General features: G+C 39.3%; 1 protein-coding gene across 5 annotated transcripts in view; it reads right to left on the bottom strand.

The window, feature by feature from the left end:
* Fam135b (family with sequence similarity 135 member B) overlaps window positions 1-14,890 on the bottom strand; it is a 262,597-nt gene that overhangs the window by 119,685 nt on the left and 128,022 nt on the right. The gene's annotated exons all lie outside the window — the stretch shown is intronic.

Raw genomic sequence — 14,890 nt, 5'->3', positions numbered from 1 at the left:
ACCATGAACCATGTCAGCGTCCTGTGGCTCACCCTGCTCAGGAGTCTTGTACCACTATGTCAGGGGCATCACGAATAATGACAAAATATTGCTGGTGAAGGCCTTAGGTGTGACTTTGATGTAGACACAATGCACAGAGGACATGTGGTCCATTGCCATATGACTAGAGTCTGGGTGATAGTTTTAAGCTGGCCAATGCTGACACTATCATGTACTTTATGAAATTTCTCTGACATGTGTGAGCTGAGTGACTTTAAATCTGTGGTGTAATTTTTGTCAACCTATTCTGAATCTGTAAAATGAGATTTAAAGTATCAGAGAAGTCCCCTACATGAGGGGGAAATATAACAAATAAAAAAAATGAGGTCACTACCTGGCATGAGTTTTGCCTCTAACGCATGGACTATTCCATGTTTATGTTTTCCTATTCTTTTCCTCAAACACAAGGAAGACTCCAAGGGCAAAAAGGAAACACAAAGAAACAAAGATGAGGACACACAAGCTAGGCACTCTCAGAGAAGTAAAGCCCTGGTAGAAACTTCCCAGCCTTCCACTTTTGCCTGTTGTATCCTAAACTGGGTATTGGGAAGTTTCTTTTTTTTTTTTTTTGATTTTTAATATTTTTATTACATATTTTCCTCAATTACATTTCCAATGCTATCCCAAAAGTGCCCCATAGCGCCCCCCACTTCTCTACCCACCCATTCCCATTCTTTTGGCCCTGGCATTCCCCTATATTGGGGCATATAAAGTTTGCAAGTCCAATGGGCCTCTCTTTCCATTGATGGCCGACTAGGCCATCTTTCGATACATATGTAGCTAGAGACAAGAGCTCCGGGGTTCTGGTTAGTACATCATGTTGTTCCAACAATAGGGTTGCAGATCCCTTTAGCTCCTTGGGTACTTTCTCTAGCTTCTCCATTGGGAGCCCTGTGATACATCCAATAGCTGATTGTGAACATCCACTCCTGTGTTTGCTAGGCCCCGGCATCGTCTCACAAGAGACAGCTATATTTGGGTCCTTTCAGCAAAATCTTGCTAGTGTATGCAATGGTGTCAGCGTTTAGAAGCTGATTATGGGACGGATCCCTGGATACAGCAGTCTCTAAATGGTCCATCCTTTCATCACAGCTACGAACTTTGTCTCTGTAACTCCTTCCCTGGGTGTTTTGTTCCCAATTCAAAGGTGCACAGTGTCCACACTTTGGTCTTCATTCTTCTTGAGTTTCATGCGTTTATCAAATTGTATCTTATATCTTGGGTATCCTAAGTTTTGGGCTAATATCCACTTATCAATGAATACATATTGTGTGAGTTCTTTTGTGATTGTGTTACTTCACTCAAGATGATGCCCTCCAGGTCCATCCATTTGGCTAGGAATTTCATAAATTCATTCTTTTTAATAGCTGAGTAGTACTCCATTGTGTAAATGTACCATAATTTCTGTATCCATTCCTCTGTTGAGGGACATCTGGGTTCTTTCCAGCTTCTGGATATTATAAATAGGGCTGCTATGAACATAGTGGAGCATGTGTCCTTTTTACCGGTTGGGACATCTTCTGGATATATGCCCAGGAGAGGTATTGCTGGATCCTCCGGTAGTACTATGTCCAATTTTCTGAGGAACCGCCAGACTGATTTCCAGAGTGGTTGTACAAGCTTGCAATCCCACCAACAATGGAGGAGTGTTCCTCTTTCTCCACATCCTCACCAGCATCTGCTGTCACCTGAATTTTTGATCTTAGCCATTCTGACTGGTGTGAGGTGGAATCTCAGGGTTGTTTTGATTTGCATTTCCCTGATGATTAAGGATGTTGAACATTTTTTCAGGTGTTTCTCTGCCATTCGGTATTCCTCAGGTGAGAATTCTTTGTTCAGTTCTGAGCCCCATTTTTTAATGGGGTTATTTGACTTTCTGGAGTCCACCTTCTTGAGTTCTTTATATATATTGGCTATTAGTCCCTTATCTGATTTAGGATAGGTGAAGATCCTTTCCCAATCTGTTGGTGGTTTTTTTGTCTTATTGATGGTGTCTTTAGCCTTGCAGAAGCTTTGTAGTTTCATGAGGTCCCACTTGTCAATTCTCGATCTTACAGCACAAGCCATTACTGTTCTATTCAGGAATTTTTCCCCTGTGCCCATATCTTCAAGGCTTTTCCCCACTTTCTCCTCTATAAGTTTCAGTGTCTCTGGTTTTATGTGAAGTTCCTTGATCCACTTCCCAGCCTTCCACTTTTGCCTGTTGTATCCTAAACTGGGTATTGGGAAGTTTCTTATCCATCAAGCCAGAAACAATAATGACCAGACACACATACACCAAACACACACACACACACACACACACACACACACACCAAACAAGAAGAACATAACAAAACAGAAAATCCTTAGATTTTTCTGAAAAACAGCAGCTCCTCCACCCACAATAGACAGTACAGGTTCCAGGTTGTAACAAAGCTCCACCTTGATCCTTAGCTGAGAGCAGAATTCCATCTCCACTGGGATCCAGACTTATCTCCTTGGCAGATGGTAGTGACCCTGGTTTTAGAGGGGACCACAGAGGGAAACTAGAATTCCACCTTCCAGCCCACACCAATAGGAATATAAATGCATCAGCAACATTTAGGCTTTTTGTTTGTTTGTTTTTGAGATGTTCATGCATGGATAATGTGTTTGCATCACTTATCCCCCCTCCAACTCTTCCCATGCCCCTCAGCTCCTTCACAATTATTTTACACACACACACACACACACACACACACACACACACACACACACACACACAAAATCTGTGCACTACAGGAAAAGAAAGCATTTTCTCAATATGTTTTCTTGAAGCCATTGAACACCTGCAGGCAAAAAAATAATTACAAACAAACCTCAAATTAAACCTCCCACCTCACATAAAATCTGTCTCCAAGCTGGTCTTTCACTTAAATGAAAAATATAAACCTATGAAGACAACATCTACACAACTAATTTTAACATGGCGAAGTCTAGCTGGTACCTATCTAGAGCTTTTTCCCCTAGTACTGATCTTGGGCCTGGAAAGTATACTGCATACTACCAGAGGAGAAATGAACACACCAACCCAGCTACAAACTCTTCTCTCTACACTACCTGCAAGATACTCTAGTGCAATGGTGGCACAAAGCCTGTAGAAGTAACCAACTAATATCTGATCTGATATAAGACCTAGTCCCTGAGATGGTACCCCTATAAGACACTGCATGAGTGAGCAAGAACATGAGATTAGATAGCCTAGGTACAAAGGGGAAAACATATACTATTGCTATACAAAGAGAATGGGGCAATAAAAATGAATCCTAATGGCATTCTGTTATGCTCATAAATAAGTACCTTGCTCAACCATCATTAGAGAAGCCTCCTCCTGCAGCAGATGGAAACAAACACAGAGAGCCACAGCAAGACAATATTGATAGAGGGATAGATTTTGAAACACTTGGTCCTAAATGGATGTCTTCATCAAACCCTGCCCTCACTGCTCAGGGAAATCTAAGGAAGAAGAAGCAGGAGACAAAACATTGTAAGGGCCATAAGAAATGGAAGAATACCAAGGAAACAAGACCTGAATACAACAGGACCACTATACATATGAACTCACAGACACTGAGGCAGCAACAGGGGCATGCACAGCACCTCTATGGGTCTGCACCAGGTGGGATCCTAGAGCTAAAAGGAAAAGTGGACACATGTTCCCATTCCTAACCCAGAAGCCATTTTGTTAAACACCTGCAAATGAAAAAATTATTTTATCCAAGGTTGTCTTACTGGGAACAGTAAGCTACTCTAAAGGATAGTGTGAGTACCAGCAGCAGTTGGCCAACAGAGAATGAACTTATTGGGAGTGTGGAGGTTCCATGTCTAGTAGTGTCCTGGCAGGACTTTGTTTTTAATTTTAATATTAACTTTCCATTTATTTATTTACCCATTTACTACTCTACAGGTTTTGTGCATATATATATATATATATATATATATATATATATATATATATATATATTTCCAATCCTGACTGTACAGATATAGTCTCTACATCTATATCTGTGTCTTGTGCCTCTTATGTTCTTTTCATTCTGTTTGTTTTGTCCTATTCTCATTTTTTGTTTCATTCTATTCTATTCTATTTTATTATTATCCTTTTGAATTCTATTTATTTTCTACTGAGAAATGAAACAAGATGGATCTGGATGGGAAGGATGTGAAGAAGGAATTAGGAAGATGATTGGAGAAAAAGAAAACCATTATTAGAATATGTCCTATGGGGGAAAACCTGGTTTTAATTAAAAATAATATACAGGTCTTTAATGCACTTAGAAAAAGAAAATATTTTAAATACATTCTAAGCACAGTACTAAGCAGAGTTTTTAGACTCTGAATCCAAAGCATGGCCTATAAAAGAAAACAAGGGTGAATTCGATTTCATTAAAATGAGACACTTTTGTGCCATGGCAGATTCAGTTGAGAATTACAGTTGAAGCCTCAGGAGAATACATCTGCAAATCTCATGTAAATTGCATTTGTTATTTGTGAACGCCATTCTTGTAGGCTTCCATATTTGTTAACATTTGTTCAAAGCTTCCATTTTCATTGTGCTAATTCACAGACATGGATCTGGTTGCCATCGATAGACCCATCTAATATTCAAACTGCAGTGAAGACTGAGGAAATGATCCTGCAGAACACTTGCATTTGGTAATATTGTGCTTTTGGTTCATTTCTTTGCTTTTAAACATGCCCACTCCAGGGTGGTGCTATGTGGCTGATCAGAACTCCAAATGCATGTCCCTAGTATTATTAATATGTACAGCCCAGGAACTCCTGTCTCTACCTCCCCAATTCTGGGGTTAGGTTTTAACATGAGTTCTGGAGATCAAATTTCAGTCCTTGAATTTTCTTGACCAAGCCAACTCCTTGGCCCAGGATTGGGTATTGAACTGTTGAAGGAAATGTAAGGAGAGATTCACGAGAATCATTTCATCTTGGAAGGATTACTCAGTAGTTGCTTCTTTGTCATAAATTTGTAGAAGGCAGCTACAACAATAACTTCACCTTGACTACCTGACAAAGGTTTATTACCTAGACTAAAGTACTCTCAGAAAAGAACAATTAAAAAAACAAAAACAAAAAAGTCAGAAATCAAATATATAAACCAACATTTCACCACAGGAAGCAAATCCATTGGATAGAGAATAAAGACCTAGAAATATGTATGCCTTGATTTCTGTTCAATCTTACTCAAAACAGCATATAGATTCAAAGGCATCCAGGAAACAATGCAATACTCCTTTTCATTGAGATAAAAAAAGAAAACTAAAATAGACATAAACTCTCACACATATTAAAAGGTTAAAATATGTTTGATAGGTACAGATGTGAGATTTCCTGTTTTCAAATGACCTCACACATTTATAAGTATGGTAATAAACAGTAATAAACACAAAATGGCACTGATATAAAAAAGTCATTGACCAGTAAAATATGTTCAAGACGGAAAAACAAGAATACCAAAAGAGCTCACCTTGTTCTTGACCTAGGACATGAGGAACTCACAGAAGAAAAGGAGAAAATATCATAAGTAATATGGGGAGACTGTATATCCGTGAGGGATATAATGAAATAAAAAATCCATTCAACACCATCCACAGAAATCACTCTGAGTGTAGTAAAAAATTAAGCACAATACCTCAAAACCTGGAAATTAAATCAAAACAAATTTGTTATGGGCAATGATTTGGCCATTATATTGTCATCAAAGGCACAGGTGATATATAAACAAGTGGAAGCTTTACACCAGACAAAGAGGCTGCTGCACCACAGAGGAAACAATAATCAGAATGCATAGCATCCAACATATGGCAGAAAATATTTGAAATCATATACCTTTATGTCTGGTAATTGGCCCATAAAAATATGTAAAGAGCTTATACAACTCAATAACAATAGCAAAAGAACAAAGTTGTGCAATTAAATGTGGGCAAAGTACAGTGATTCCTATGTATGAAAATCTCACAGTGAAACCCACTATTCTGTCCACTTAATGAAAATGTAAAAACGTAAGGCACATCAACAAAACGTAGGCAAAAGAGGTGAAGAGACATTTTCTGAAAGGAAGGGAAGAAACAAGCTTGCCAAAAGTAGGCATTGTCATGGAATTATAAATAGAGACCACAGCAAGATGGTATCTCACATGGCAGGCTGTCCATTGCAGACAAGGCAGATAGCCCTTTGAGGATTTTGAGGATTTGAAAAGAGAATCCTTGTGTACTGTTGGTGAGAAATCAAATTGTAAGAGCCATTATGTAATGCAGGAAGAGTGGTCAAAACACAAGTATTAAATAACCAGTGATTGCCTTGGGGTCTATACACACTAATTCATTCAATGGGGTGTGTGTGCTGGTAACACCGACTTGTGACTATAATCCTATCATCCTGGGTATGGAAACGTGAGAGGTGGAAAAGGAGGAGGAGGGGGGTGAGGAGGAGGAGGAGGTGGAGATGACAGTTCAAATAGAGCTTGGGCTACATGGAAAGACTCAAGTGTCAAAAATCAAATCAAATCCAAGAACAACCTAGATGGACCTCTAGACAATTAGGCTGAGCTAAAGAAGCCCATTCCAAGATGACGGCATTGACAAAGTGTTTTTGGAAAAAAAAAAAAAAAAACTAATAAGAGAAGAGGACTATAGATCAGTTGTCACCAGGGGTAGGGAAAAGATAATGACTGGTAGATGGGTGTGGCTCTTCAGGATTAAAAATAATAATAATATAATTGAAACATTTTGTATCCTCCTTGTGAAAAGAACTACATTTTTTTTCAGGATTCCACTCTTGAGAAAAGGTGAATGAAGAGTTACAGAACCTTTGTATTATTTCTTAAAACTATAACGTAAACGTCCCAATTATTATTTATTTTTACAAAATTGAAAATAATTTAAAAGCACCTATTCTGGGCTGGGAAAATTAATTATTAGTGAATAATTTACCATGAAAACATAAGGACTGGATTTCAGACCTCCAGAAACAAACTTCAGCATCATGGACATAACAACTTGCCTAAGACGAAAGGCTAAGCCCAGGGATTCCCAAGAACAAGCTGGGTGGCTGAGCCAGCCACATCTGCAAACTCTGGGCTTGATAAAGAGGCCATTTCTCAAGAACCAGGAAAATACTTGAAGATGACTCCTGACTTTGACCTTGGCCCTCTACATGAAAGCAGACTAGACACCTGGGCCCATACATATGCAGACATGCATGAGCACACATGCAGATCACACATACACACACACACACACACACACACACACACACACTCTGGGTGAAAGAAAATCATCTATTCTGTCCAATATGACAACCATAGTGACTGAATGTTGTTGGAAATGACAGGAAGCCACACCAACTGGTGTGAAATCTGGACCCATAGGAGATAAGTAGTTGATTCAAATAAATTTAGGAAACTGAGTTCTCTGAAGGTAGATTTTCTTTTCCTACTTTTGACAGAAATGGTCATAGAAACAGTATACCTTCATGACACTATTCTGAGTCATGTTGATATTGAATCTTTATTATTATCTATGAATAAGTGTAGTCATGTGAGACATTCAAGAGGCGATCAGGGTACCAGAAGTGGTGGGGTGGGTATCTGTATATCTCAGAACTAGGAGAGGTGAAACTGGAGGATTGCTAACTTTGAGGATAGCCAGGCCCCTGTCTTAAGAAGTCAACAGCAATAAAAGTAAATGAGGAGCTAGAGGAAGTACCCAAGGAGCTAAAGGGGTCTACAACCCTATAGGAGTAACAACAATATGAACTAACCAGTGCCCCCCAGAGTTTGTGTCTCCAGTTGCATATGTAGCAGAGGATGGCCTAGTCGGCCATCATTGGGAGGAGAGGGCCTTGATCTTTCAAAGATTATATGCCAGTACAGGGAAATGCCAGGGCCAGGAAGTGGGAGTGGGTGGGCTGGGGATCAGGGCAGGGGGAGGGCATAAGGGACTTTTGGGATAGCATTTGAAATGTAAATGAAGACAATATATAATAAAAAAAATAAAATAAAATAAAAATAGGTGATTTGGGCAAGAAAGCTCAGTTACCCTGAATGAACTGACCTATTTGTAGATTTGTGGATTTAGAAACCAGTGGTTTGAGATTAGTTCTGCCAAAAAAAAAAAAAAATCATATTGATTCTCCCTCTTTTATGTATTGTCTTGTGAAGTGATGCTTTGCATGACACAGAACTCAGCAGTGCCCATGCCACATAAAATCTCTCACTAAATGTGGCTCTATGATGGTTGAATATCCAGCCTCTAAAGCTGTTAAGAAATAATTGTATTGCTTAAAAATGCTCAACAATCAGGTATTCTGTTACACAGCAGAAAACAGACCAAAACAACTGTTAAGAAATGTAAATGAAGGAACAATAACAAACTACCATCACAGAAAGATGCCTCTCTCATCCAATGTGCTAGGTTCATTTCTGTTGCTATGACAAATAGCCTAACAAAAAAAGCAATATAGAGCCAGAAAGAGTTTGTTTGGTTTCCAATTCCAGGTTACCATCCATCATAGAGGGTAAGCCAGGACAAGAACTGAAGCACTAGTCACATCCATGATAATGAGGAGAACGAGACTACAAACATGCTTGGATCCTTAATTATACTAATGAACAGCTAGCTTTCTTCATTCTTATACCATTTAAGACTCAGCCTAAGAAACAGTACAAGGGTGGGTCTTCCCATCTCAATTCACAGTCGAGGCAATCCTCCACAGACAGGTCATGGAGGCCCACTTGATCTACATAAACGTTCATTAAAACTCTTTTCCCAGGTGATTCTGGTTGTGAAAAGTTGACAAATAAAAGCTACCACATCTACAGAGTATGTGAGAGGTCACAGCAACCAACCACCACAATGTAGGAACATCACTTTGTTCCCAGATCTTTCTGTTTGTCAGAGAAGGACATGTGATTTCTTCATGAGCCATCTTTAAAATGCTAGATATTTGTTTATAAATCAACTACAACAGGAGCAGCATCAATATTAAGACTGTGGCAGCAGCATAGCAATAAAGCACTGACAACAGACAGAACATATTTGCAAGCAAATTCCCTAGAGGCCAGTCATTGCAGCCTCTCCTTAATACACATGCCTTTACCCACATTCCAGCAACTCCATCCTCAAGGGATCTGGCATCAATCCCATCAGCACCATAACCCTCTGGCATATTCTAATGACCACCTGTCCAAGCACATGACACCTCAGTCATTACCAGGAACTATGCATCAATTGCCTATCACACTGTTCTTGGAGGAAGACAGCAAACTCAAGATTTATTAACAACTGCCATTCTAGGAATGAATGGTACTGAGAACTTGCATGTATTTAGTCCTGTTTGAGTTCCCACAAGTCCTCTGTGGAATGCCGCACCATCTCAAGTGCTGAGCTAGAAAAAACTGAGCTGTTAAAAAGGTCTGGCCCCGAATGGCTAAGATCAAAAATTCAGGTGACAGCAGATGCTGGCGAGGATGTGGAGAAAGAGGAACACTCCTCCATTGTTGGTGGGATTGCAAGCTTGTACAACCACTCTGGAAATCAGTCTGGCGGTTCCTCAGAAAATTGGACATAGTACTACCAGAGGATCCCGCAATACCTCTCCTGGGCATATATCCAGAAGATGTCCCAACCAGTAAGAAGGACACATGCTCCACTATGTTCATAGCAGCCTTATTTATAATAGCCAGAAGCTGGAAAGAACCCAGATGCCCCTCAACAGAGGAATGGATACAGAAAATGTGGTACATTTACACAATGGAGTACTACTCAGCTATTTAAAAAAAATGAATTTATGAAATTCTTGGGCAAATGGATGGACCTGGAGGGCATCATCCTGAGTGAGGTAACCCAATCACAAAGGAACTCGCACAATATGTACTCACTGATAAGTGGATATTAGCCCAAAACTTAGGATACCCAAGATATAAGATACAATTTGCAAAACGCATGAAACTCAAGAAGAATGAAGACCAAAATGTGGACACTTTGCCCCTTCTTAGAAATGGGAACAAAACACCCATGGAAGGAGTTACAGAGACAAAATTTGGAGCTGTGATGAAAGGATGGACCATCTAGAGACTGCCGTATCCAGGGATCCATCCCATAATCAGCTTCCAAACGCTGACACCATTGCATACACTAGCAAGATTTTGCTGAAAGGACCCAGATATAGCTGTCTCTCGTGAGACTATGCCAGGGCCTAGCAAACACAGAAGTGGATGATCACAGTCAGCTATTGGATGGACCACACGGCCCCCAATGGAGGAGCTAGAGAAATTACCCAAGGAGCTAAAGGGAACTGCAACCCTATAGGTGGAACAACATGATGAACTAACCAGTAACCCGGAGCTCTTGTCTCTAGCTGCATATGTATCAAAAGATGACCTAGTTGGCCATCACTGCAAAGAGAGGCCCATTGGACTTGCAAACTTTATATGCCCCAGTACAGGGGAACCCCAGGTCCAAAAAGGGGGAGTGGGTGGGTAGGGGATTGGGGGGTGGGCATGGGGGACTTTTGGGATAGCATTGAAAATGTAAACGAGGAAAATATCTAATAAAAAATAAATTAAAAAAAAGGAAATTAAAGCTCACAAAAAAAAAAAAAAAGGTCTGGCCCCTTGCAAATGCCATGGAACTAGAGGAGGATAACCAGCATTCTCTACTCAAGAAGGAACTCACAGTTTTCTCTTCTTCTACATCTAAGAGCATGTTCTATAAATTATGCCTCTTTAATAACTGGTTTCAAATCAGTCTGAGTTATAGTTTCTTAAAAGCATTTGATCATAATGACTTTCCTTTTAAGGAATCAACCATCATTTTTAGTGTCAAATGCTTTGAAGGTATAAGTTGATGAAGAAGTTTTAATTAGGTTTCCCTGTTTGTCTCTGTCCTGATGAAAAAGAATGTTTAAAAAAATTTTTTGTTTTGTTTTGGCAATTGTCTTTTGTTTCATTTGAAGTTTCCGCCAGGTGACACCTTCATACATAACACAGCAGGTGATCTTTCATATCTTAAGGATATATTTAATGAATTTATCATGATTACTATACTAGGTATGAGAAACTTAACATCTTGAAATAAATAAATCCATCCATGTCCATATTGTAAATAATGTATGCAGACTTAAGAAGGACTTTATTGTTGTGTGTAAATCATTACATGATCTCAGAGGAAAATTTTCTGAAGAGGATAATTTAAAGTTATTGTGAAGGACTGCACTAAGTCAAACCCTTGGAGAACAATAGAGTAGGAGGCTTGATTGAGCATGAAGAGAGGTGGGAAGACTTCATAAGGTGTAAAATCAGGCATTATGCTGTTGTTTAAGGAGCCTAATTTGCAGCCCTCCTTTTAGAAACAATCTTATTAACAGTCATTTTCACCAGTTTCTATCACTAAGAGTGGGGCTAAGCTCTGCTCCTTTCCTTAGTTTGATCCTAATTTTTGAACCTGAAAATACATTAGTCAAAAAAGAATTAAGGTTTCAGATGAAAGACAAGCTGGGAAAAAAAAATAAATATGGCTTTGAAGTCTGGAGATTTTTCTGGATAGCCAGGTTATAGCCCATCCACTAACCATACAAGAGTGAGGAGAGAGAGAGAGACAGAGACAGAGGCAGAAACAGACACATAGAGAAAGACAGACACAGGGACAGAGAGAAACACAGAGACGGTGAGGTATAGACAGAGACAGAGAGAGAAACAAGTGAAAGAAAGGTTCCACTTTGCATTGATAGCATTGAAAGATAAAGGGATCTACTTCCAAGGGATGCTGGAGTTTCTAGACTATGAAGATCTAAGAGATTTTCTTAGAAACTTCAGAGAAAAATGCAAGCAGCCCTAGTGGCATCCTTGGTGAGCTCAATGAGAAACATTTCAGATCTCCAGCCTCCAGAATCTCTGTATAACTTATATGCATTGCTTCAACAACTAAGGTCATAAAGATGTGTTGCAACAATGATAGCCAGATTTCTTAGTCATAACAAAACCAATAAGAATAATGAAATTACAATACATAAGCTGTGGTTCAGATAAGTTGCGTGATCTGTTCATAGACACAGAGATATATGCTCTGGTTTGGATCCTAATGTCTACTGTAGGCCCATGTATTGAAGACTTGGCTATCACTCCGAAGCACTACTAGGACATGGGAAAGTTTTAGTAGGTGGGGCCTAGTGGAGGAAATTTAAGTCATTTAGTGCATGAGGTTGGAGGGATATTGGGACCTCAGCCCTTCCTTCTTGTCTTTGTCCTCTAGCTAACATAAGATAAACTGATCTCTTCTGGCATACATATCAGTCACAATGGATTGTGCCACTATGGCCAAGATTCCATGGACCAACATGTTTAATATTAATTAAATTTTTCTCTTTATAAGTCGGTGGTAGTTTAAGAATGACCTCCAATGGCTCATATATCCTAAAACTTTTAATATCATGTACCACAATGAAATTTTTGTCTGAATAACTTTATGGTAGTTTGAATAAGAATGGACCCCATAGTTCATTCAATGCTTAGTCACCAGGGAATGACAGAATTTGAGGATAGGAGGTATGTTCTTGTTGGAGTAGGTATGGCCTTGTTGTCAGAAATGTGTCACCGGGGTTTTCTGTCTATCTCTAAGACTGAGGACCAGGATGTAGCTCTCAGCAACTGCTCCAGAACCATGCATACTGCCATGTTCCCTGTTATAATTATGGACTAAACCTCTGAAACTATAACCAAGCCCCCAATTCAATGCTTTCTTTCACAAGTGTTGTCTTGGTCATGATGTCTCTTCACGGAAATAAAACAATGACTAAGACAAAGTTGATTTAATACAAATAGTAATTACATACAGCAAGAGAAAGTGAACCACCTAGTAGTTAATGAAAGTTTTCGGTATTAAAATTCGAAACTATTTGAATATGTTGAATCTTACTTTAGGGAAAACAAAGCACGATGTGTTAAGTATCAAAGCTTGTCTTGGTTTTTTTTGTTTGTTTGTTTGTTTGTTTTTTTATCAGTCCTTCATTACTAGGAACCCAACACATACTCTTTCTCTGATGACTAATTTTCTAATGTCATCTTTCATATATTCTGCTTTCTCGGAAGGAACTTGAGAGGAGGAATGGTTTATGTTGCTCCTTTGCTTTCTTAGAGCTCTAAAAAAATGGATTGAGGGGGATTGAGGGGGGAATGACATATAGTACCCATCTCTCATTGGCTAGTTGAAGAATTCTCATCATTACCAATCGCTGAAGAAGACAAATCATGTTCTACCCTCCTCCAAATCCCCCCCAAAACTAACATGGTTAAATATCAATAAATGTCATAGTTATTAATAGACATGGATGGATGGAGGAATAGATGACTGGATGGAAAGATGGATGATTAGACAAAAGGAGAAATGGATGTATAGAAGAAAATCCAAGTGATACAGAGTCCTCTGGTAAACAACAGAGCTATACAATCCAAAATCAATATCTATAGTTCTGTGAGTGACCTAGAACCAACAAATTATTTTTCATAAATCCAGAAGTTGTAGCATATAATTGGAATGGAGAGATGTAAAACATTTTGCAATAATCATTTTCATTCTTTATATTATGAAATGACCCTCTGACCCTATGGTATGACTTGAAATAAAATCACTGTAATGAAAATATCAAAAGCTTGCACTGTTCCATTGAACTAGGTCTGAAGGTCTAAGAGGCTTCAACATGTAGCTTTTTAATCTAAGCACCTATTTATTCCCAGTTAAAGATGTTCACGTGTACCAGCATCACAGAAACCCAGCACATTTCAAGGCCTGAACAGTTAGCCCATGTGTGGTGTCTGACCCCATATCGCAACAATGATGTGATGATGTCTCTGTCACAGGGGTGAAACAGATACTTCCCATATCTATAATCCCAATTTTGCCTCCAGCTGCACACCTAGGGTAAATATATCCCAGAGAGAGAGACAGAGACAGAGACAGAGAAAGACAGAGAGAGAAAGACAGACACAGAGAGAGAGAGAGAGAGAGAGAGAGAGAGAGAGAGAGAGACAGAGACAGAGACAGAGACAGAGACAGAGAGACAGAGACAGAGACAGAGACAGAGACAGAGACAGAGACAGAGAGAGATGTTCTGGGTAGTAGTATGAGACTCAAAGGTGCCCATGGTATTTAGTTTTTAATACAGGTGATAGATCAAGATGGAGATTTGGAGATCCTTTGCTATGATCTGACTGATGAGGTGGTTAGAACCTCTTTTGTGCAGATGTGTTGCAATGATACTGAGTTTTGGCAGGTGCATAAACTCTGATGCTGACCTTACTACTGTCTTTATGACCTTGGATAAATTATCTAATGTCCTGCTTGACTTTCTCACCTTTTAAATGGGCAGACACAATAATAGTTACCTTTGGTGCTCATGGTTAGCAAACAGAATATGAAGTCGCTCAGGTGGCTGTCAAACTTTAAGCATAAAGGAGTGGTTTTTATGATTCTTTCTGGTAATAGTGACAATGAGAGAGATGCTTCTATGGCTGTATTTATAGACTTGGCCATGCACTTTTCCTGTGGTAGGAAATAGAACAGCTGCCCTTCCCTTTCTGTCTGTTCCTGCTGATAACAAGATTTTTGTTGAACAGGTGTCATGATGGTTTTGTGGGTGTCTCAGTGATAATAAGAGAACCAAATAGATTGTGGCAACAAGGTAAGAGGAAAGCATGAGACCATATGTCTCATTGTTTGGGCTGCTCAGCATGAGCTCCCAAGAAAGAGGGGAAAAAAGATCTTTTGGTAAGAGAGATACTCATTTTAAATTTCCAAGGACTCTAAATTTACAGAGTCTT

The sequence above is a fragment of the Mus caroli genome, unplaced genomic scaffold (assembly GCF_978045245.1).
Source record: "Mus caroli unplaced genomic scaffold, Mus_caroli_1 scaffold_16, whole genome shotgun sequence".
Classification (NCBI taxonomy): Eukaryota; Metazoa; Chordata; class Mammalia; order Rodentia; family Muridae; genus Mus; species Mus caroli.
Note: the sequence above shows the minus strand (reverse complement) of the source record. Positions and strands in the feature narration are given on the sequence as shown.